At 36.8% G+C, this 21,953-nt stretch overlaps 1 long non-coding RNA gene across 1 annotated transcript; it reads right to left on the bottom strand.

Annotated features, from left to right (window-relative positions):
* Positions 1 to 862: 862 nt before the first annotated feature.
* Positions 863 to 15,454, bottom strand: LOC140511805 (uncharacterized). The gene is made up of 3 exons (XR_011969679.1): positions 15,369 to 15,454; positions 1,525 to 1,674; positions 863 to 1,107 (listed from the first exon to the last, which is right to left on the bottom strand). It is a non-coding gene; the product is annotated as an uncharacterized lncRNA (long non-coding RNA).
* Between the last annotated feature and the right edge of the window lie 6,499 nt (positions 15,455 to 21,953).

The following is a 21,953-nucleotide window of genomic DNA, read 5'->3' as shown; positions in this document are numbered from 1 at the left end:
TGGTATAGATTCTAAACTACTAACACATTATATATCTTTTCACTACCCATTTACATTTATAATTACTTTTAAATCTTTTTATCATAAATTTGTCACCCTCAAACAATAACATTTTGCTATATTAAATGTATAAAAAAGAAAGGTTTACATGATATATTAGCCTGAGTTATCTGTAGTTTAGTAACCCTGGGTTTCTTCTATTCATCCTCCCAAATTTTATGTTGTGGTAGGGAGGGTTCTGCCTCTAATTTATAGAGAATATTTGATACTGGGCAACATATTTAACCTCAGCATACTTTAGGCAATTTTTCAGCACTATACATTTCAGAAAAGGTGCTGATAAGAATTGGATCAGGGAGTTTTCTCACTAGAAAGTTCCTGATTCCAATTAAATTAGAGGTTCAATAGTTACCTATGCTTGTATATATGTATTTTTATAGTCCCAAAAGTTTTAGTGCAGTGCTAAACATTAATAAAGCTATATAGAAGCTTTAATAGCTTAAAGCTGCACTAAGACTTTTGGGGTACCATGGATATGTGTCTGCTTATCTGTCTGTCTGTCTGTCTATCTATCTATCTATCTATCTATCTATCTATCTATCTATCTATCTATCTATCTATCTTTCTATCATCTGTCTTCTATACCTGCCTGTCTATATCTATCTATGTAAATATCTGCATAACTAATCATCATTAAAAAATATTACAATAGGTTTAGAGATGAAAGGGACTTCAAAGACCATCAAGTGCAATCTCCATTTTGCTCCTGAAGAAAATGAGACCTACAGAATTAAGTGACTTACCCAAGGTTGCACAGGTAAATAGTGGCAGAGTTGGGATTGGAACCCAGTTCTGAATCCATACCCATGTTATTTACCCCAATACCTTCTAGCCTCCCTTTCCTTTGGGGTAGATTCACCATGTATAAAAATTTATGTTGATTTTATTTGGAAGAGCTTGTCAAGTTCTTTACAGAATATCTCATTCTCTTCTTTTTCTCTTCTCCCCTTTCTGTTTCTCTCTCTCCTCATCTTTTGCAACAGGTGCTCATATACGAGGTGCAATTATTTTCAAGGCAGGATTTTCTGCAGTTTCTTATCATGAATCCTGTAAAAAGAGATGACCAAATGTCCCATCAAATGATATGTCTTATTGCCTTTGGAGACATTATAAACCCAACTCACTCAACTCTGTTTCTCCAAGGAGACTCAGTGAGTCATCCTTCCATTAGTTGTGACTTCTTTCTGCTTTCATTTATATTCCAAAAGTCACTAAGGAGGTGGCTCAGTTGCTTAAGAGTCTATTAAGTTTTTGGATGAAGCTGATGTACAGTTAAATTAGGATTTGTGGTAGAACTTTGTGATACTTTTCTACCCTTTACCTACCCCCACACTTTCTGCTATGTGACCACTTTAAATTCAAAAGAAGATAGCTTCGCAATACCAGGAGCCACATTTTAATTGGTTTTATGGGTTTCTAAGGCTAATAAAGTCATTATTTTGTGAGTTGTTTCTCTGTACTTGCCTTGGTCAGTCCTTAGTAGGGGCAGACTATTGCTGAGGCTCTACCAAAAATCATTTTAACTGGCTGGAATATGCCAGAGCCTTGTGCAATTTACTCCTGTCATAGCCTTCAAGATCTTCCACATGACAATGAAACGTGGGAACAGGACTTCTATGGAGGTATTCATGTAATGGAAAAGAAAATGAACTTATAAATTAAAAGCTAACATATGGAGTTCTTGCAAAATATATACAGTAAAAGGCTACAGGAAATCTCTAATTTTATCAGTGAAAGAATGAAAAACCAGGGAAATGTCACCATCATAATATAGAGTGCTGAGGAGAATGCAGGAAAAGAAAACAGATAGCTGGGAAAAGGCAGATGGTTCAAAAACTATTTTTAAAATAGTATTTTATGACAAATTTGGATTGTAAACAAATAACCAGAGTAAATGTCACCTCTGATAGAAGGGTGAAAAATCAAATTAAAAGAAAGAAAATGTAGAATATTGCTGTCCTTCTCTTCCCCAATGACAAAATGACTCTCCAGAGTACAGTAGATTTTGATGATCTGAATACCACCATAAATGCTGCTGTTCAGTCATATCAGTCATATCTGACTCTTCATGACCTCATATGAGGTTTCCTTTAGAAAGATACTGGAGTATTTTGCCATTTCCTTCTCCATCTCATTTTACAGATGAAGAAAACAGAGGCAAACAGGGTTAAGTGGCTTGCCCAGGGTCACACAGCCTGATGCTCACTGTGTGACCAGCCATACATAAGGAACAGGCAAATATTTTTAGCTAAATTTTCTTGCAAATTCATGGGATCTAACATACGAAAGCTTAGAAATGAACAAATACAGGTCAGGGGAAAACACTCGCAGGGTCAATACTTATTTTTAGGGTGTCAAAGGAGTGGGATACTGCTAGGGTAAGAGTCAAAGAGTGGGGTCCCAGATGTGAAGAATTCACTTCTTTGAGCTCTTCACTATGGGATTATTTGAGTTAGGGGCATTTGACTGAGGAAGTATTTTTACTTTTTCATTTAATGGTGTCTTATGAGAGGAAGAATATTGAAATAGAAGTAGTTTAGTAGATGCAGAGCTGGCCATTCGTTGGTGGTATAAGAGGGAACACTTCACTTTCTTCTTATCTTCCCCTCATGTTACCATTTTGGTGTGTCACAAGGTGTAAATTTTCCTAGTTTTTCATTCTTTCATTGATAAAATTAGAGATTACCTATAGCCTCTTACTGTATATATTTTGCAAATAGTAGGCAATTAAAAAAACGTTTTTTATTGTTGTGTGGGAAGGTGACTGTCATCACATATCTGTTTCATTGACAAGGATCAGGAGTTCTGCTGGAAGTTATTGAGTCATGAGTTTAGGAAGAGCTACTCACTCCCTCTGATTTAATCCAATTCATGTTCACTGGCCAAGGATACAACAAAAAGACTCATAAAATTGAAATAAGAAGACTTGAGCTTCTAGTATGGTATTCTGTTCAACTCATCAAATGATGAAAGACAGGCTACAAAATTGCAGCAAATCAGGGGAAAACTCAGTCTAATGGCCTTGTCTTGAATAGCGTCCTTTCAGCTGGGATGCTGTTGGTTAGAAAGCTGACACCTACACTCAGGATTCTCAGGGAAGGGACCATTTTGAGTCTATTGATAAAACTGCCCTCCCAACCACTCATTTACTGAAACTGATCTGATCAAGAGCTGCCTTGTAGGAGGTGCAAAACCCAAGCAATTAATTTCCTCTGGAATCTATGAATCATTTGCATTTTGTGGTTTCATCCCAAGACTCCCCCACTGGTTAATCTAGTCAATAGGTTTTCTAATGGTAGTATATTGACTGAGAAGCAGTGTCATGGAACAGAATGCTGGACTTTAGTCTATAACACTGTTCCTGGTAACTGACAAGTACTTAATAAATGCTTGCTGATTGACAGATTGAATTTCAAGTCGAAACAATCTTATTTGGAATGCTCTCTCAGATACTACTGATTGTGTGATCCTGAGCAAGTCATTCAACCTCCATGAGCCTCAGTCTACTCATCTGTAAAATGGAGATTATGCTATCTGTAGTATGTACCTTAGAGAGACATTGTCCACATTCAGTGAGATAATGTTTGTAAGGTGCTTTGCAAATATTTGAATGCTACACATGATTATTATTTACCAAATCAACCAGTTATTACTCTTTTATTATTGCATCATAATTTTTATTGTTTTTCTATATGCCAAGCACACTGCTAGTCACTGTGGATCTGAAATAGTTCAAATAAAAATAATAAAAAACCTTTCTAGAAACAAGAAGTTCTATTAGGGGAGACAATATATACATATACAAGCAGAGACAATATATAACATAGGGACAGATAGGAACTGTGGTTTCATTAGTATAAGGAATAACAGGGGAAGAAAACTTTCTTCACTAGTATAGGTTAGCACCTTTTCTGAAACTTGAAGTCCTAGAAAATTGCCTAGAATATAATTTCTGAAACTCTAGGGGGCTCAGGATCCCTTTTTGCTCAGAAAAATAATAGAGGACCCCCAGAGATTTTGCTTATGTAGGTTATTTCTATCTATGTTTGCCTTGTCAGAAAAGCACATTTTAAAACCTTTTAAATTAAATCATTAAAAATAACAATAATAAACTGATTACATGTTAATATAAATAACATAATTTTGTGAAAAATTACTATCAAAGGGAAAAATAATGAAAATTGGCACTATTTGACACACTTTTGCAAATCTCTTTAAAGTTTGACTTTAAAGGAGACAGCTGGATTCTCATAATCTGCTTCTGCATTGAATCTGTTGCAGTCTATTGTGTTGGTTGAAGTATATCAAGAAAGTCTGGCCTCACACAGATATGTGGTTGGAGAAAGGAAGAGTATCTTAAAAGGCAAATAGCATTGTAGGATTATGATGAAATATAGCTTCAATCTTATGGACTCATTGAAAAGGTATCAGGGACCCCAGGGATATACAGGCTCCACTTGAAAACCACCAGCCTAGAGCACTGATGGGTTAAGATCACACAGCTGGTATCTATCAGGCAGCACTTAAAGCCAAGCTGTCCTGACTTTGAGGCAACTTTGGGAGAATACCATGCAGACTCTATGAAATTCAGTATTTTTACTAAAATTTTGACTTGCATTTACTAAATACAAGTATTAGTTTATATTTTCAGGGTAATTTTAATGAAAAAGCCACTAGAAGATGGAGGTAAAGTGGATCAAGAAACACTTCATGAAGAAATGGTGCTTAACAGAGTTCCGAGAGAAACAGGAATTCAAAGCAGTGAAGGTGAGGAGTGAGTGAATTCTAGGCCTGGGGAATAGTCAATGCAAAACTCAGTAATGGAAGATTGAGTGTTTGTGAGAAATAGAGAGGAGTCCAATTTGACTAGACTGTAGAATACAAAATGGAGAGTAAAAATGATAAGATCAGATGTGAAGGATTTTAAAAATCAAACAGAATCCCTTATTTATTAAAATTTATTTATGTTGTTTTCAACATTGATTTTCACAAAATTTTGAGTTCCAAATTTTCTGCCCATCTCTCCCCTCCTTCCCCCAAATACCATTCATTCTGATTGCCCCTTCCACCAAAGTGCCCTCCCTCCTAATACCCCTCCCTCACCTTATCCCCATTTTCTCTCTTGCCCTGTATGGCCAGATAAATTTCTATAACCCATTGCCTGTATTTCTTATTTCCCAGTTGTGCACTAAAAACAATTCTCAACATTTGTTCCTACAACTTTGAGTTGCAACTTCTCTTCCTTCTTCCCTCCCCACCCATCCCCACTGAGAAGGCAAGCAATTCAATATAGGCTATATATGTGGTTTTACAAATGACTTCCAAAATAGTCATGTTGTGTAAGACTAATTATATTTCCCTCCATCCTATCCTGCCTCCCATTTCTTCTATTCCCTTTTTTGACCTTGTCCCTCCCCAAGAGTGTTTACTTCTAATTACTCCCTCCTCTCATTTGCCCTCCTTTCCATCATCTCCCCCCCACCCTATTTATCCCCTTCTCCCCTACTTTCCTGTAATGTAAGAGAGATTTTCTTACCAAATTGAGTGTGCACATTATTCCTTCCCTGAGTCAAATGTGATGAGAGTAAGCTTCACTTTTTTCCTCTCACATCCTCCCTTTGCCCCTTCATTGGAAAAGCTTTTTCTTGCTTCTTCTATGAGAGATAATTTGCCCCATCCCATTTCTTTCTCCTCCCATTATATTCCTCTCTCATACCTTAATTTTATTTTTTTAGATATGATCCCTTCCTATTCAACTTACCCTGTGCTCTCTGTCTGTCTGTCTCTCTCCCTCTCTGTGTATGTGTATAATCCCTACAACTACCCAGATACTGAGAAAAGTTTCATGAGTTACAAATATTATCTTACCATGTAGGAATATAAACAGTTCAACTTTAGTAAGTCCCTTGTGGCTATTTTTTTCCTGTTTACCTTTTCATGCTTCTCTTAGTTCTTGTGTTTGATATTCAAATTTTCTTTTCAACTCTGGTCTTTTCATCAAGAATGCTTGAAAGTCCTCTATTTCATTGAATGACCATTTTCCCCCCTGCAGTATTGTGTTCAGTTTTGCTGCGTAGATGATTCTTGGTTTTCATCCTAGTGCCTTTGACTACTGGAATATCATATTCCAAGCCCTTTGATCTCTTAATGTTGGAGCTGCTAGATCCTTTGTTATCCTGATTGTATTTTCACAATACTTGAGTTGTTTCTTTCTAGCTGCTTGCAATATTTTGTCTTTCACCTGTGAATTCTGGAATTTGGCTACAATAGTCCTAGGAGTTTCTTTTTTTGAATCTATTTCCGGAGGTAGTTGGTGGATTCTTTCAATATTTATTTTGTCCTCTGCTTCTAGAATATCAGGGCAGTTTTCCTTGATAATTTCATGAAAGATGATGTCTAGGTTCTTTTTCTGATCATGGTTTTCAGGTAGTGCCATAATTTTTAAATTTTCTCTCCTGGATCTATTTTCCAGGTCAGTTGTTTTTCCAATGAGATATTTCCCATTGTCAGCTATTTTTTCATTCTTTTGGTTTTGTTTTGTAATTTATTGGTTTCTCATAAAGTCATTAGCTTTCATCTGCTCCATTCTAATTTTTAAAGAACGATTTTCTTCAGTGAGCTTTTGAACCTCCTTTTCCATCTGGCTAATTCTGCTTTCTAAAGCATTCTTCTCCTCACTGGCTTTTTGGACCTCCTTTGCTAATTGAGTTAGCCTATTTTTCAAGGTGTTATTTTCTTCAGCATTTTTTTGGATCTCCTTTAGCAGACTCGCTTTTTATGATTTTCTTGCATTGCTCTCATTTTTCTTCCCAATTTTTCCTCCACCTCTCTTACTTGATTTTCAAAATCCTTTTTGGGCTCTTCCATGACCTGACACCATTGGATATTTATTTTGGAGGTTTTGGATGCAGAAGCCTTGACTTTTATGTCTTCCCCTGATGTTAAACATTGTTCTTCCTCATCCAAAAGGATGGGAGAGAATACTTGTTCACGAAGAAAGTAACCTTGTATGGTCTTATTTTTTTCCCTTTTTTGGCCATTTTTCTAACCAGTCACTTGACTTTTGGGTTCTTTGTCTGGGGACCTGTAAGATCCCAGTTCCTCCAAGGTGGCACAATCAAAGGAAAGGAGTTCACTCCCTGGCCAGGTTCCTGGTTGAGATTCAGATCAAGTGCTCAATTCCTCCAGGGGCTTTAAGCTGAAGGCTTCAACAATGGAAGCGGTCTGCTGCCTTCTGGGGCCACCTTCACTGCCTGGGGCTGGGGATAGGGGAGGACCTCGCTCCCTTTTCACAGAGGTGAAAAAGCTCTCTCACTGACCTTTGAAGTATCTTTGTCCCCTGTGGGTGGAAGGATCTGTGAACCTCTGCTGCTGCTGGAGATTCTGCCCCTGAGGCCTGATCTGATCCTGCTCTTCCCAGCACCCTCTGGCCAAGGTTGCGCTGCACTCTGCTCTGTGTCCAGTGTGACAGACCTTTCCCATTGGCCTTCCAGGTCACCCTGGGCTGGAAATCTCCTCCATTCTGCCGTTCTATGGCTTCTGCTGCTCTAGAATTTGTTGAGTCTTTCTTTCCAGGTATTTTATGGGCTGTGGTGGAAGAGCTAGAGTATGTGTATCTTTTTACTCTGCCATCTTGACTCTACCCCCAGAATCCCTTATTTTTTCTAGTAGTAACAGAGCAACACCCTACACAGAGATGAAAAGTTCATGGGGCTAAAATAATCATTTAGCACAAAAATATAGAGACAGAGAGGAGGGCCCAGGACAGAATTTAAGGGTACAGTTAAAGGGTATGACTTGGGTCTGTCAACGTTATTGGTAATAATAGAATCATTTTTATTCATTATGCCAACCTGATATTCCCTCTTACTCTGAGGTCACATGTTACATTTTTTTTAGTTACTGATGAAAACAAATACATGAAGATAAATGTGAACTTTTTCTTTTCCAATTGAAAAAGATTAATGAAATCTTTTTCTTGACTTTGTTCATTATTTTTTAAAAATCACTTATATCCTCCATTTACTATGAGTGGATATGACAAGCAAGGTCATTAAGCCAACATTAGCCAAGATGACATTTAATTAAAAAAAAACCTTTATACTAAATTTAATTGATTATTTCAATTTAAACTGTGAAACTATATCATGGTATCTGGATATATTTTTACAGAATAGGAAATGTTGTTAGTGGTCTACAAATGTCTTTGAAGAGTTCAACTGAGGTTAAGAATAAACATAAAGGTGAGACAAATCTCCTTAAACTCTCTGAGGCTTAGTATCCTCATTTGCAAAATGGGAATATTCTAAGACTTTTCCCCTTAAAATTCTATGGTTCTATGACCAGATTATCTTTAAGGTTCATTAGAAATTGTCTTAGAAATTTTAGAAGTCTACATAAGAGGCAATATAATGTGGAGATAGAAAAAAAAGAATTGGTTTTCTTTTCATTGATGTTAGAATTAATATTTTTCTTTCCAATTCACCTCTTTCAGTCTTGCATTCCATTTTTTTTAAGAAAAGGAGTTCAGATCATATGATTTCTAAGGTTTCGTTTACCTCTAGGTATGTAGGAAACTTACAGTGCCATGATCTGTTTAAAAGTGTCCCAGTAGAAACATGTCCAAACTTTAATTCAGGACACTCAAGTTCAAGGCTGGGTTCTAACAATTACTAGCTCATTGACCATAAGCAACTCAAGTAGTTCCTTTGAGAGTCAGTTTCTTTCTATGAAATGTTAAGCTCTGTAGACTCTGCTTCACAGAGTGGTTGTGAGGATTAAATGAGATAATGGAAATAAAGTGTTTTGAAAACTTCAAAGTGCTATGGAAATGTCAGCTACTAAAACGATGGTGACTAGTCAGCCACTTGAGATTCTCATGAGATCAAATGACATTAAATAAAAGGAACCTATAAAACATTGTTGAGGATAATAAAGTTAGGGCTGAATTGCAACCTAGGACAATGTGTAAAAAATGAGATCTGGATTTGGAGGCTATGGTTTAAAGGTAAGGAATTTTACACCACTTGTCTAAAGATGGAGCATTACTTACAAAGGCCAACAAAACAAAATAAGCCATCAAGATGACTTGGTTGTTGTTGTTGTTGTTTTTAAATAAGCATTCTAATATAATCAAATGCACTTTTAAATAAAACTGGAGGGGGAGGGAGATATTCTATCTGGTATCATAGAGAGTAGCATACATGACAGATGTTGAATAATAAAATATAGAACAAAGAATCCATGGAAGCCACTGTCTGAGATAAAGCCATCAATAAAGTTTATGGCCTCAGATGTTTACCTATAAATGTACAAGGTATAGCTAAACATTGTGTAAATTAGATTCTTCTGTAATCAAGTAAATTTATTTTTGAGGCTTGATGAAACATGACATAACTGGAATAAAGATTTAGAGTATATAACTGAATCAAAAGGTGTACAATTGTATAAAAAAACCCATAAGATATCTATATCTATGACTCTCTCCCTCTCTCTTTCCTTTTCCTCCTCCTCCTCCTTTCTCTCCTCTTTCTCTCTTCTCTGTCTTTGATCTTTGTATCTCTTCTCTATCTCTTTCCTCTATTTCTCTCTTCTCTGTGTCTCTCCTATCTCTGTCTTTTCTCCCTGTCTTTCTCCCTTCTGCCTCTCTGTCTCTTTCTCTTCTCTCTGTCTCTCTCTGTACGTCCATTTCTCTATCTCTATCTCACCAGTAGAGTAATTGGATAGTCTGTGACTTAGATAGATAATTTGACAATTTCATCCTTCAAAAGATGGAGAAAGTGACAAAAGGTATTACCATTCTATATCTGATTCTGATTGAGAAGCAGAAATTAACTGTAGAAGTAGAAACAATAAGAATCTTAGAGGTAACTATTCAGTCATAGATTTTGTGACAGAAAAGAAGAAAAAATAATATGGTGTTCAGCCTGGATGTGTTAGAGTGCACTTCAAAGGTTTTAGAGAAAAAAGAGCTAGGATTCACAGGCTTAGTATTCTACAAAGTAAGTAGATTCAAGTGGAATTAGAAACTCAGAGAATGAAATAATGGATAAATTATTATGATGAATAAGAACAAATGAGACTCGTGATTATAATGGGATCTCATTAGCACATTTAGGCTTTGTAAACACATGTATGGGATGGAAACCAGTAACAGTGATTGAGCATGAATACAAAAGAGTATTAAGGTCCTGTTAAAAAAGAATCGTAGATGCTAAGCTTCATAAAGAGATAAGATTACAAGTGCTAAGGCAACAAAATAAAAGGTAAATCTTAAGGCTATATGGAGGGCAAGAAGAGGACTGGACCACTAGTCAGGAATCCACATAATAATGGCATCAGAACTTCAAGTCTGCCCATGTTTGGGCACCTCTTTTAACCTCTCAATGTCCCAGGTAATTTGAAGACTGTAAGGTTCAAATGAGTTACTGATCTACGGTGGTAAAGATGAGAAGAGAGGAAAGGTACTAAGGATTTCTAGAATACCTACTATGTGCTAGGCATTGTGCTAAAGACTTTACAAGTATTATCTCACTAAATCCTCACAACAACCTTATGGGGTAGGTGATAGTCTTACACCCATTTTTCAGTTGAGGAAGTTGAGGCAGATGAAAGTTAAATAAGTTGCCCAGAGTCACATAGTTAGTAAGTATCTGGAGTAATATTAATACAAAAAACTTCTTGATTTCGAGTACAGTCCTAAATGATCCTCTTTTTGAATCTCAACCAGGACAACAAGTATTAATTAAGTGCTTACTGTGGTCAAGACTCAGTGTTAAGCTCTAGGGATACAAAGAAAGGCAAAAAACAAAACAAAACCCAGTCACCATTCTCAAGGAACTCACAGTCTAATGAGGTAGACTGAATGCAAACAACTAAGTAGAAACACACACATGTATACAAACACATGTGTATGCATGCACATGTGTATATCCATATATGTATATGTATGTGTGTACACATAAACATGTGTATGTGTACATGTACATCGTGTATATATAAATGTTTGTGTGTATACATGCATGCATATATGCAAACATATCTGTGTGTGCATATGTGTATATATGTATATGCATACATACATGTATGTATATGTATACACACATTCTGTGTAAATGGGAAATAATCAACAAAGGGAAGGTGAGGTTGGGATAGATCATCCGTGGAAGGTAGGTTGTTAATTGGGACTTGAAGGGAGGCCAGGAGACAGAGATGAGGAGGAAGGGAGGCATAGGGGAAAGTCACTGAAAATTCCTGTAGTCTGTAGTTGGAGCATCTTGTGTGAGGAACCACAGGGAGGCCAGTGTCACTGGGTGAGGGCACATGGAGGCAAGTAAAGTATGAGAAGACTTGAAAAATAAGACAAGACCAGGTTAGGAAGGGTTTTGAACACCAAACAGAATTGTCCAGCAGGTGACAGAAAGGAGTTTATTAAATTAGGGTGTGACATGGTCAGACTTGCATTTTAGGATTCATTCATTTGGGCTATGGGTCCCAAGTGGACCAATGAGGAAAGCAGTGGAGAAGTGGATTGTTGTTTGATATTACGAAGAGCTCCTCAAAATTAGAATTATCCCAAAGTGAAAGGGGCTAGGTCAGGGGGTGGTCTGTTCCATGTCTCTGATGGAATCAAGATGACCTCTTACTGATGATATGCAGAGAGAAATATTTCCCAAGAAAGCTTTGGAATAGACAGTCCCATGCAGCCCTGGAACTCTGTGCTTCTGGGCCTGAATGACTTGGAAACATGCTTTCTTGGATTCCACCATCAGTTATTTCACTGCCTGTTAAGCCACAAGAGTGAAAACTCACTGTGCTTCTACAACAACTGACCAGGGTTTCTTCTTCTTTTCATCCAGGAGACAGGAGGGAGAGAAACTTAATGCTTTTGAATTGAAAAATGAAATGAAAAAAAGCCTGACAGCTTTCTGAATAATCAGGCATGTCACATCCTCTTCAGCTTGTCATTATCTAATGTATCTCCGTAGAAAAAAAGACCTCCAGCCACTTGAGGGGTCACCTTCAGGTAGAAGTACCTTGATATACATTGTTTAGTACACTGTCGGGATGCACAATGGTCCTACAGTCATGGATGCTTTTTGCCACCTAGCACACAGACAACAAAACAACCACCTAGGAATTAAAACTGCCCTATTTTTTCCAGTAAAAAGTTTCTTAGTCATCGTGGGCATTTAACAAGTGTTTGTGTGTGCGGCTTCACAAATCCCCTCTCTGTTGGGGAATCTGCAAGCCTTCTCACTATGCAGACTTTGCTGCAGTCCCAGGGCTGAGCCCCATCAGCTGATGGATATTGCAGCCAGCAGGATTCCTGCAAAGTCACCAAGCCAGGAAGGTCATCTTTGAATTGATTTACAGAAGCCTATCTGTAACGATCAAATAATGAATATTCATATACAGAAGTCACTGAAATTTTAGAAGGAATCAACTCATGCTGCAGAAATGAGACTGTTCCTTGGTTGACTTTACAGTGCTTTCCCTACCCCGCCCCCATCCTTGTGAATCCAGTCAATTCGTAAGTCTTGCCATAGACAACAAAAGTCTTGATTATTTCATTCATTCATTCATTCATTCAACTTCATTTATTAAACATTCTTAGAGGCTATTGTGTGGCAGACGCTGCAGTAGACAGCAGGGGTTATGGGCTAGCGTTCAGGGTAAGAACAACAAAAACAACACTTTCTTTCAACGAATTGACTATTGAGGAAAACAACATGAGTACAGAGGTCAATAACACACATACACAGATACACTGATACATACATATAAATAATTAAATAATAAACACAAGCATTTACTATGTACCATGCATTGTACTTAATGCTAGAGGTAAATATGTGTGTATGTGTGTGTATATAGAACATATATGCATATGGGCATGTGTATACAAACATAAATATGTGTATGTTCATACACAAAAATGAAATACCTACACATACGTATGTACATACAAGGAGAGAAAGAGAAACTGAATTGGAACTGCAATTTCATTGATACAAGAAAACCCTAGGTGAGGAAATTCCTTCAACCAAGACAAGTTGGCATCTTTTCGACAACTATATTCTTCAAGAATTGCCTAAAGCCCTGAGATATTAAGGGCCTTGTCCATGTTAGTGTGCCAGAGGCAGGATTTAGAACCCAGGTCATCAAGACTGACTGACTCCTAATCAAGTATACTGAACTAATATAATATAAAGTGTATATTATAATAATATTAACAATGATATATATTAAAAATGTATGATATAATGTGCATATTATATGACATATATCTATGTACACATATACATACACACAAAGCAGTTTGAGAGGAGGAAGTCACTAGCAATGTTGGGGGGAAGGCTTTTAGTATTCATTACACCAGTTTGACAATGACCTAAAAACCAAAGGGCAAAGGAAAGGAGATCATCTCTGTAATCCTAGTATGGTCCATGTAGCAAAACTTTTTTTAAAATTTGATCATTATTTCTCTTCTTTGATATCAGTTTACAGAATCCACTGGGTCAGTGTTTCTCCCACTATATTTCATGGAACGCTAGCACTTGATACCAACATAGGAGGGATTCTGGGGGGGAATTTCAGTGTCACTTTATTTCCCCTCTAAAATGTTAACTATAAAAATATCAAAATATTCATTATTTAAATTATATATAGTATTAATATAGGTTTCATTTCTCCAATTTGCTTCACAATTTCCCTTGCCTTCATTTATTCCAATCATATTTCATACTCTCAGGTCCCCCATACTTTTAGACACTACATAGAATTAATGCAATTCATCAATACATTTCAAATCCAAAAGTATGGAAAGAAAGGCTATGCACAAAAATGAAGCATGAAAGCAAATTTAAAAAGTGACTCATGTTTCCTCTCTAAGACTCTGTTCAATATTTAAGCTTTGTGCAACTTGGCTCCTTCCTAATTTTCCAGTCTTTACTCCCTTCTATGTGACCTTATATATAATTCAGCTGTTTTGGCCAACTAGCTGTTTCTTTAACACAGTATTCCGTCTCCTGAATCCAAGACTTTTCTCTTAATACATACACAGTTATTCATTTACTTATTCATTCATTCATTCATTTGTTTGTTTATTTATTTTTCCTCCTAACTAGCATTTATTTTCTCTCTCCACCACTAATAATTTGTAAAGCTAGTCATGGCAGCACACCTGAGGACTGCTGCTGTGAATGATTTTAAGGGTCTAATAGCTTACTATAATGACCTCTATGTTCAGCAACAAACGTTGTCCAATAAAGTAAAGCATAACATTCATAGCAAAATCGTTAAGTAAAACATCTATATCTATCTATCTATCTATCTACCTATCTATCTATCTATCTATCTATCTATCTATCTATCTATCTATCTATCTATCTGTCTGTCTGTCTGTCTGTCTGCCTGTCTATCTATCTATCTATCTATCTATCTATCTATCTATCTATCTATCTATCTATCTATCTATCTCTCTATCTATCTATCTATCTATCTATCTACCTATCTATATCAATATCATAATAATAGCAATATCCTTGATCAATACCAGGTATCCAAGTAAGGTCCTTTTTTCAAAATACCACACCATTCACCTCTAGGTCACAGGAAGAACAATCTTCTTAATCATTGCACAGTGTCCAAGTAAAGTCTTCTGTCATGGTGACTTGAGGCTGACTTCCAAACCCCATGGCTCCTCCTCTGTGGGCTGACCACTCCTACCTCTCATCTGGGTTCACATGCAGGCAGCTCACTGCTCCTTATCTTAACTCATGGGGACTGTTCTACTCCAAACTTCTGTGTTTCTAGGAAAATAAAGCTTCACAGGGCTATAACAATATTTATACACATTATACACATTTATACAGCACTATCATCTCAATCCGCTCATAAAGACCAACAGACAGAACTTCCGTCTGAGAAAACAGCACAGAACAACAGGCAAGGCTTCTGTTTGAGAAATTACCACAGATCAACATACAGGGCTGCAAAATCACAAACATTCTTTATGTTAGGCCTCCCCTCAAACAAGTTCCCTTAGCACACTCATGTTTGCTTCTCTCTCAGCTCCACTTCTCACTGCTACCTCTAATATGTGTGTGTGTATATACTGTTTCTTATCAAAGACCCTTGATTGATTCAATCAAAGGCAGGACTTAATCAAAGTCACTTGATTGGATAAAACTCAAATAACAAAAGATCCTGCTTTGCTTGCTGTTATACAATTAAATAATCTTAATAATTTAATAATAATTATTAAATTTAATAATTTATTGATTAAAATACTTTTAAAATTCTACCTTACACCCATCAGATTGGCAAAGTGGATAAAAATGGGAAACGACTGATGTTGGAGTGTCTGCAGGAAAACAAGTACATTAATGTTCTGTTGATGGAAGTGGGCATTGTTTCAGCCATTCTGGAATTTGGAACTATGACAATGGCAAACTGTCCACACGCTGTAAACCAGCTGGTGATCAAAGAAGAAGGAAAAGGACTCACTTGTACAAAAATACTCATAGGGGTCCTTTTGGTGGTGATGTTGTACCTTTTCACTGGCTATCCCCTTCACCTCAGCCTCCAGTCTTCCTTGACTTCTTTTGAGACTCAGCTTAAACCCCACCCTCTCAGGAGCCCTTTCCTAATCTTCCCATCTGCTACTGCCTTCCCTGTGATTATCTCCAGTTTATTCTGTATATATCTTGTACGCATATAGTTATTTCAGTGCCTTCTAACCCATTAGACTGTGAACTGCTTAGTGGCAGAGACTATCTTCCACCTTTCTTTGTAGCCTCAATGCTTAGCACAGTGCCTGGACCCTAGTAAGTATTTTTAAATGTTTGCCAACTGATTAATTGTTTGGAATACTGGTGTGTGTAGCTGAATTAAGAAATATGCATTTTCTGAGACTCAGAATCAGCTACAGAGTTGCCATTCAACAAAGGGGTATTTTCAAAATTGGTCTTATTTTGTTGCCCAGAGATATAACACCCTGTCTATCCTCATTAAATCACCGATGATGCTCTTGCCATTCCCACCCCCATGCCAATTTTGATTTCTCTTAATAGGGATCATGATGGCAATCAAATATTAAATAAAAATGCTATAACCACATGGCCATAATGACCAACAGATTGCTTTATTTTTGCTTATTTTATAGAGCCTGGTTTTGCAGACTCTCCTAACCAGTGATTCCAGGGATAGACGCCAGCTGCTCACAGAACCAGTCTGGCAGTAGCTTGAATAGTGATGACTGAAATTCACTTTTGGAATAACCCCTTAAGTGCCCTCTCCTCATACCAATTCATCCATCACATCAATGTCTGAGTAATCTTCCTCTGTCAGGGACTGTCTACAACTTTTCTCTAACTCCTCAATAACTCCTGAAAAATATGAACTTCTGATTCTTATATGAAAGATTTCTAATTTACTTTCCCAGAAGCTCACACTTCTCCTTTTTATACACTCTTCATTCCTGTCAAACTAAATGGATTTCTGTCCTAATTCTGTCCTCCACCACCTCCATGACCTTGCTGATAATGTCCTCGGTTTTTGAGATGGGTTTCCTTTCATACTTGCTTTGAAAGTGAAATTCAAGACCCTTTTTGGTTTTTCCTTTTTTCCTCAAGCTTTTTCTCCTGATCTTCAAGACTGTGTCCTCATCTACTGAAAACTGTTGTCTCTTTCTTCAATTTTAGTAATGTATTCTGTCTATCTCCTTTGCACTTATCAAAATATCCTTTGTTTCATAACTGTAGTCAGTCAATAAAAAAGTACTTACAATGAATCAGGCACTATGCTAAGCCCTGGCTATATAAAAAAATATCAAAATAACAAGGTCCCTAGGGAGCTTACTTTCTAATGAAGGTAATAACATACAAAAAATGTACACACAAAATATACACCGTGCAAATAGATGACAGTCTCATAAGGCAGGCATTGACAGTGGAGTTGAAGGGGGGAAGGGTAACTAGAAAAGATGGGTGGGATTACAACTGAGTCTTTAAAAAAACCGAAAAAATTAGGAAGTAGAGATAAGGAAGGAGATCATTCCAGGCATAAAGGACAGTGAAAAGTCATTGAGTCAAAAAAATGAATATGAATAAATTCTATGTTGCTGAATCATAGAATAGGTGGAGAAGAATAAAATATAAGAAGCCTAAAAAGGTAGGGAAAAGGATCCTTAAGTATTTAGCACAATGCCTAGCACAGAGTAGATATTCTATGAATGTTTAGTCCTTTTCCTCTCTTTTCAACTCTACCATTGTAGATCAGCAGCTCATAGTCTTTGAAGTACCTGGGACATTGAGCAGTTAAAATATTTGCCCAAACATGGGCAGACTTGAAGCTCAGATGTCACTATTATGTGAATCCCTGACTAGTCGTCCTGTCCTCTGCTTAAACTTCTTCTTACCCTCCATATAGCCTTAAGAGGGAGCCAATGCAGATCAATGAGTAGGGAATGTGATAGGTGCTTTAGGAGGCTGAGTGGAGACTGGAATGGGAAGACCTGAGGCAGGGCAACCAAGGCTATTGTAACAATACAGGTGCAGGGTGATGAGACGAACATGGTGTCTGTGTCAGAGGTCCAAAAAGGATCTCTACAAGAGATGTTGCAAAGTCAGAAATGAGAAGGCTTGTCAACAGATCGGCTAAGTTGAAGTTGGTATTGTCCCATTCTTTGTATGCCCAACACCTACCACAATACTTGGTACATAGTAGGCACTATTGAAATGTTTGTTGAGTAGTTGATAATGCACTTGATTCTAGGACTTTATGTCCTATAATTAGATTTCGATCTCCTTGTCTTACTCCTTCATTTTATAGATGTGAAGAAACTGAGATTCAGATAATAAGATCATAAATGAAGTGACTTGTCCCAAATCCCACAGCCAGTATATGATTGAATGAACATGGAAAACTTGATCTTAAGAATCCAAAATCTATTTTGGATCCATAATCCATAATCCAGTTTTCCCAGCAGTTTTTGTCAAACAATGAGTTCTTATCCCAGAAGCTGGGGTCCTTGGGTTTATCAAACAGTAGACTGCTATATTCATTGACTACTGTGTCTTGAGGACCTAACCTATTCCACTGATTCTATCTCTCTACTTCTTAGCCAGTAACAAATGGTTTTGACGACTGCTGCTCTATAATACAATTTGAGATCTGGTGGGGCTAGACCACCTTCCCTACCATTTCTTTTCTTTAATTACCTTGGTATTCTGCACCTTTTGTTCTTCCAAATGAATTTTGATATTTTTTCTAACTCTAGAAAATAATTATCTGGTAGTTTGATTGGTATGGCACAGAATAAGTAAATTAATTTAGGTAGAACTCTCATTTTCTATTATATTAGCTCAGCCTACCCACAAACAACTGATGTTTTTCCACTTATTTAGATCTGACATTATTTGTGTGAAGTCTTTTTTACTTTTCATGATTTTTCCCATTCATTTTAATTCTTCTATGCAACATGACTAAGATGAAAATGTATTTAATAAGAATGTATATGTAGAACCCATATTAGATTGCACACCATCTCTGGGAGAGAGGAGGGAGAGAGGGGGAGAAAAATCTAAGATTTATGGAAGTGATTGTAGAAAACTGAAAACAAATACATTAATTTGAAAAAAAAAAAGAATCCAAAATCTAGTGATGATTGTCTCATCAATGTTTCTCAGGAACATGTAGAATCTCAGACTCCAATGTAAACTTGATCATGAATCCTTCTTAGAACTCTGAGTCTATGGCAAGGGAGCATTCAGCTTCCTTCCCAAAACCTCAGTGATGGGGAAATGGGTGAACTGGGTGCCTTCCAAGGTAGCTGTTCCACTTTGGAAAAAATGGAATCATTAGAAAGTTTGGGGCTTTTTAATCTCCTTATATGAAGCTATATTTTTTTCTCTCTGAAACTCCTATCCATTGCTCTATTTTCTGTTCTCTAGTACCAAGTGAAACAAGTTTAATTTGTCTTCTGTCTGATAGCCCTTCAGATAAAAGCCATTATGTTTTTCACTCTTGTGACTCCAAAGAGGAGCACAATATTGACAGTCAAATTTTCCTAATGGTTCAAGCTTAGGGAGTATCTGAAATTAAGATTTCCAATAGCTTTGACAAGATAATAAGAATCCAGACACCATAGTTTATCCCTCTCTTTCTTTTTCTCCCTTTGCTTGCCAACACTCCCATTGTATCACCCAAAATTTGAACCCTCAAAACCAAACTTTGATAACAGAACACCAACCCCAAAAGCTTCCTTACACATGCTTTGGAGAACCATGGCCCTACCAAATCTATCTGTCTGTATCTATTTCTCAAGTACTAAATCTAATTTTTAGAGCTCCAAATGAAAATTCTCTATTTCTAGCACTAGCTGAGAAAGTCTCTAATAAAGCTTATTCTACAGAGTACATTATATTGAATGCCGGATAACAAGGCTTTTTATTAGATAACCCTATTTTCCCAATCCATTCAGGCATAGTTTCTTTAAAAAAACAAACCAATTTTGGTTTCCTAGGCCACAGAAAGGAAGCAGACAAAACATGAGACATTTTGTGGATGATTTGGACAGTGCCATTTAAGGAGAGCTTTGAAGAAAAAAGAACATGGGGTAAAGAAAAGAAATCAATATATATACACACACACATAAATGTCTGTCTCTGTGTGTATGAGTATATATAAATGCACACATATATGTGCGTATATATGTATGTATACATATGTGTATATTTATATGTATATATACATGTGCACATTCACACAAAAACACAGGCAGCTCTGGGTGATATTGACTTTTCCCTACATGGAGCCATTGAATATCATTTGTCTCTGTGGTTCAGATCCATCAGGATAAGTCACATCATATGAATAGATCTTGACTTTATTAACCTGGTGGACAAAGTGATGTAGTGTTTTTTGTTTGTTTTTCTGTTGTTTAGCAAACCCTTGGAATGAACTTCACTGATCTGTGGTAAGGATAAAAATAAAATGCAGAGAAACAGTGATCTTCTACACCCTTTCTAGGATGAAAAAGAGATTGTACAGGATTCCCCGTTACTCCTAATGATCTCAGCGTATAGGCACTCATGGTGAAGATTTCTCATTTGAATGACATTTCCTACTCCAAATTTCACAAAAGATACTCATGTCTCTCTTTTATTATTCTAACAACTAGGAAGGAAAAAAAAAACACAACCTACTTCCCCAAACAATTTCATGGCTGACTTCATTGACTAGAAATGTAGAGTTTAAATTACTCTGGGAGAATTCCCTAGAAACTTACATTAGATTTGTATTGCCTTAATATGTTTTTAATATGCTGCTATCCCACACCCCTAAGGAGGGCAATACCCAGTCATTGGGAAACAAGCATTTGACATGGTATATTTATGCAAGTGGTAGATGGAGGTATTGTTTTATCAATTCAATATCTTGAAATAGACACATTTGGCAAAAATATACAAATGAATGTTGCAACTGAATTATTCTTTTTTTATTTTTTTTAACTAGACCTGCAATTTCTTTGGTCTAGGTCAGGGCTTCTTAACTTTTTCTTTGTCTTGAACAACGGGATCCTTCTCATAATTATGTTTTTAAATGCATAAAATAAAATGCATAGGGAAACTAATTATATTGAAATACAGTGATCCAAATTAAAAACAAAAATCAGGGGCCCAAGGTTAAGAACTCCACCCTCAGTAACTCCTGGAAAAGACTTCTTCAACCAAAGCAAGTCATAACAGGTTGTGCAAGTGATAGTCTTGGGGAGTTTCTCTGGGAACTGAGAAGATATATGACTTGGCTGGGATCACATAAGAGATATCAGGGGAAAAAACTTGAACCCATGTCTTTCAGACTCTGTGGCTCACTCTGTTAATTGGGTCAAGGACCTTCCCAGGATCTGAGATGTTTTACCTAACAGCACTTAACTATTTGTGAAGTTCTGTATGCTAGTGATGAGATGAAGACAATCTGAATGTAACAACTAACATTTCTAGAGTACTTTAGTGCTTACACCCCTGGGAAGTAGATAGTATAGCTAGAGCCTGTGTAATATGCATTATGACTCTTCTAAGGTGGTCAAACATATTTGAATTTAAAGTTATATTGATATAAATTATGGATATTTGTTTCATCCCAATGGAAATATGCTCTGCGCATTAGAATTGTGAGTATTTCTAGGGATTCATTTTTCATACTGAGACGACATTATAATTTGCCACTTAAAATACAAGGACATGGAAATGACTTATGCAGTCAGCATGGAGAGGAAGTAGCATAAATGAAATTTGAACATTGGTTTCTGGACTCCCAATTTGTATTCTTTCCTCTCTGAAACATTGTCCTAAAAAAGGACTTGTGAGTCTTTATGAGGAAGTTGGGAATATAAGATACTGAGGTCTGTCAACTGAACTGGAAGCCAGATCTAGCCTCACCTTTCTTTGCAGAAGTTGAAGTGTTTGTAGGAGAGTCAGTGAGCACCTATCCATATTAAGTGAGGTTAGAAGAATTGTATTTTAGGATGCTGAAGGAAGTCACTATTACAGTCAGCTTTACTCATCTTTGGGAATTTACTGAGAAGAGGAGAGGTTCCAGATAACTGGATACGGGCAACTATTCCAATTTTTTTAAAGGGAAAAAGGTCAGATTCTGGAAACAAGATCAGAAAGCTTGGCACCCATAATGGGCAGAACTGTGAGCTAGATGGTGGTATGTTTGGCTCACGAGCTTATGGAACAGAATTTGTTTGTTGGAGCCAAAAGGGACCTTAAAGGTCATTTAGTCTAACTTCATAGCTTTACAGATGAGGGAACCAAGGTCTAGATGTGAAATGTCTTCCCCAAGGTCAAAGAATGTCAGAGACAGAATTCCAACCCCAGTTC

This window comes from Notamacropus eugenii, chromosome 6, assembly GCF_028372415.1.
Source record: "Notamacropus eugenii isolate mMacEug1 chromosome 6, mMacEug1.pri_v2, whole genome shotgun sequence".
Taxonomy (NCBI): Eukaryota; Metazoa; Chordata; class Mammalia; order Diprotodontia; family Macropodidae; genus Notamacropus; species Notamacropus eugenii.
Note: the sequence above shows the minus strand (reverse complement) of the source record. Positions and strands in the feature narration are given on the sequence as shown.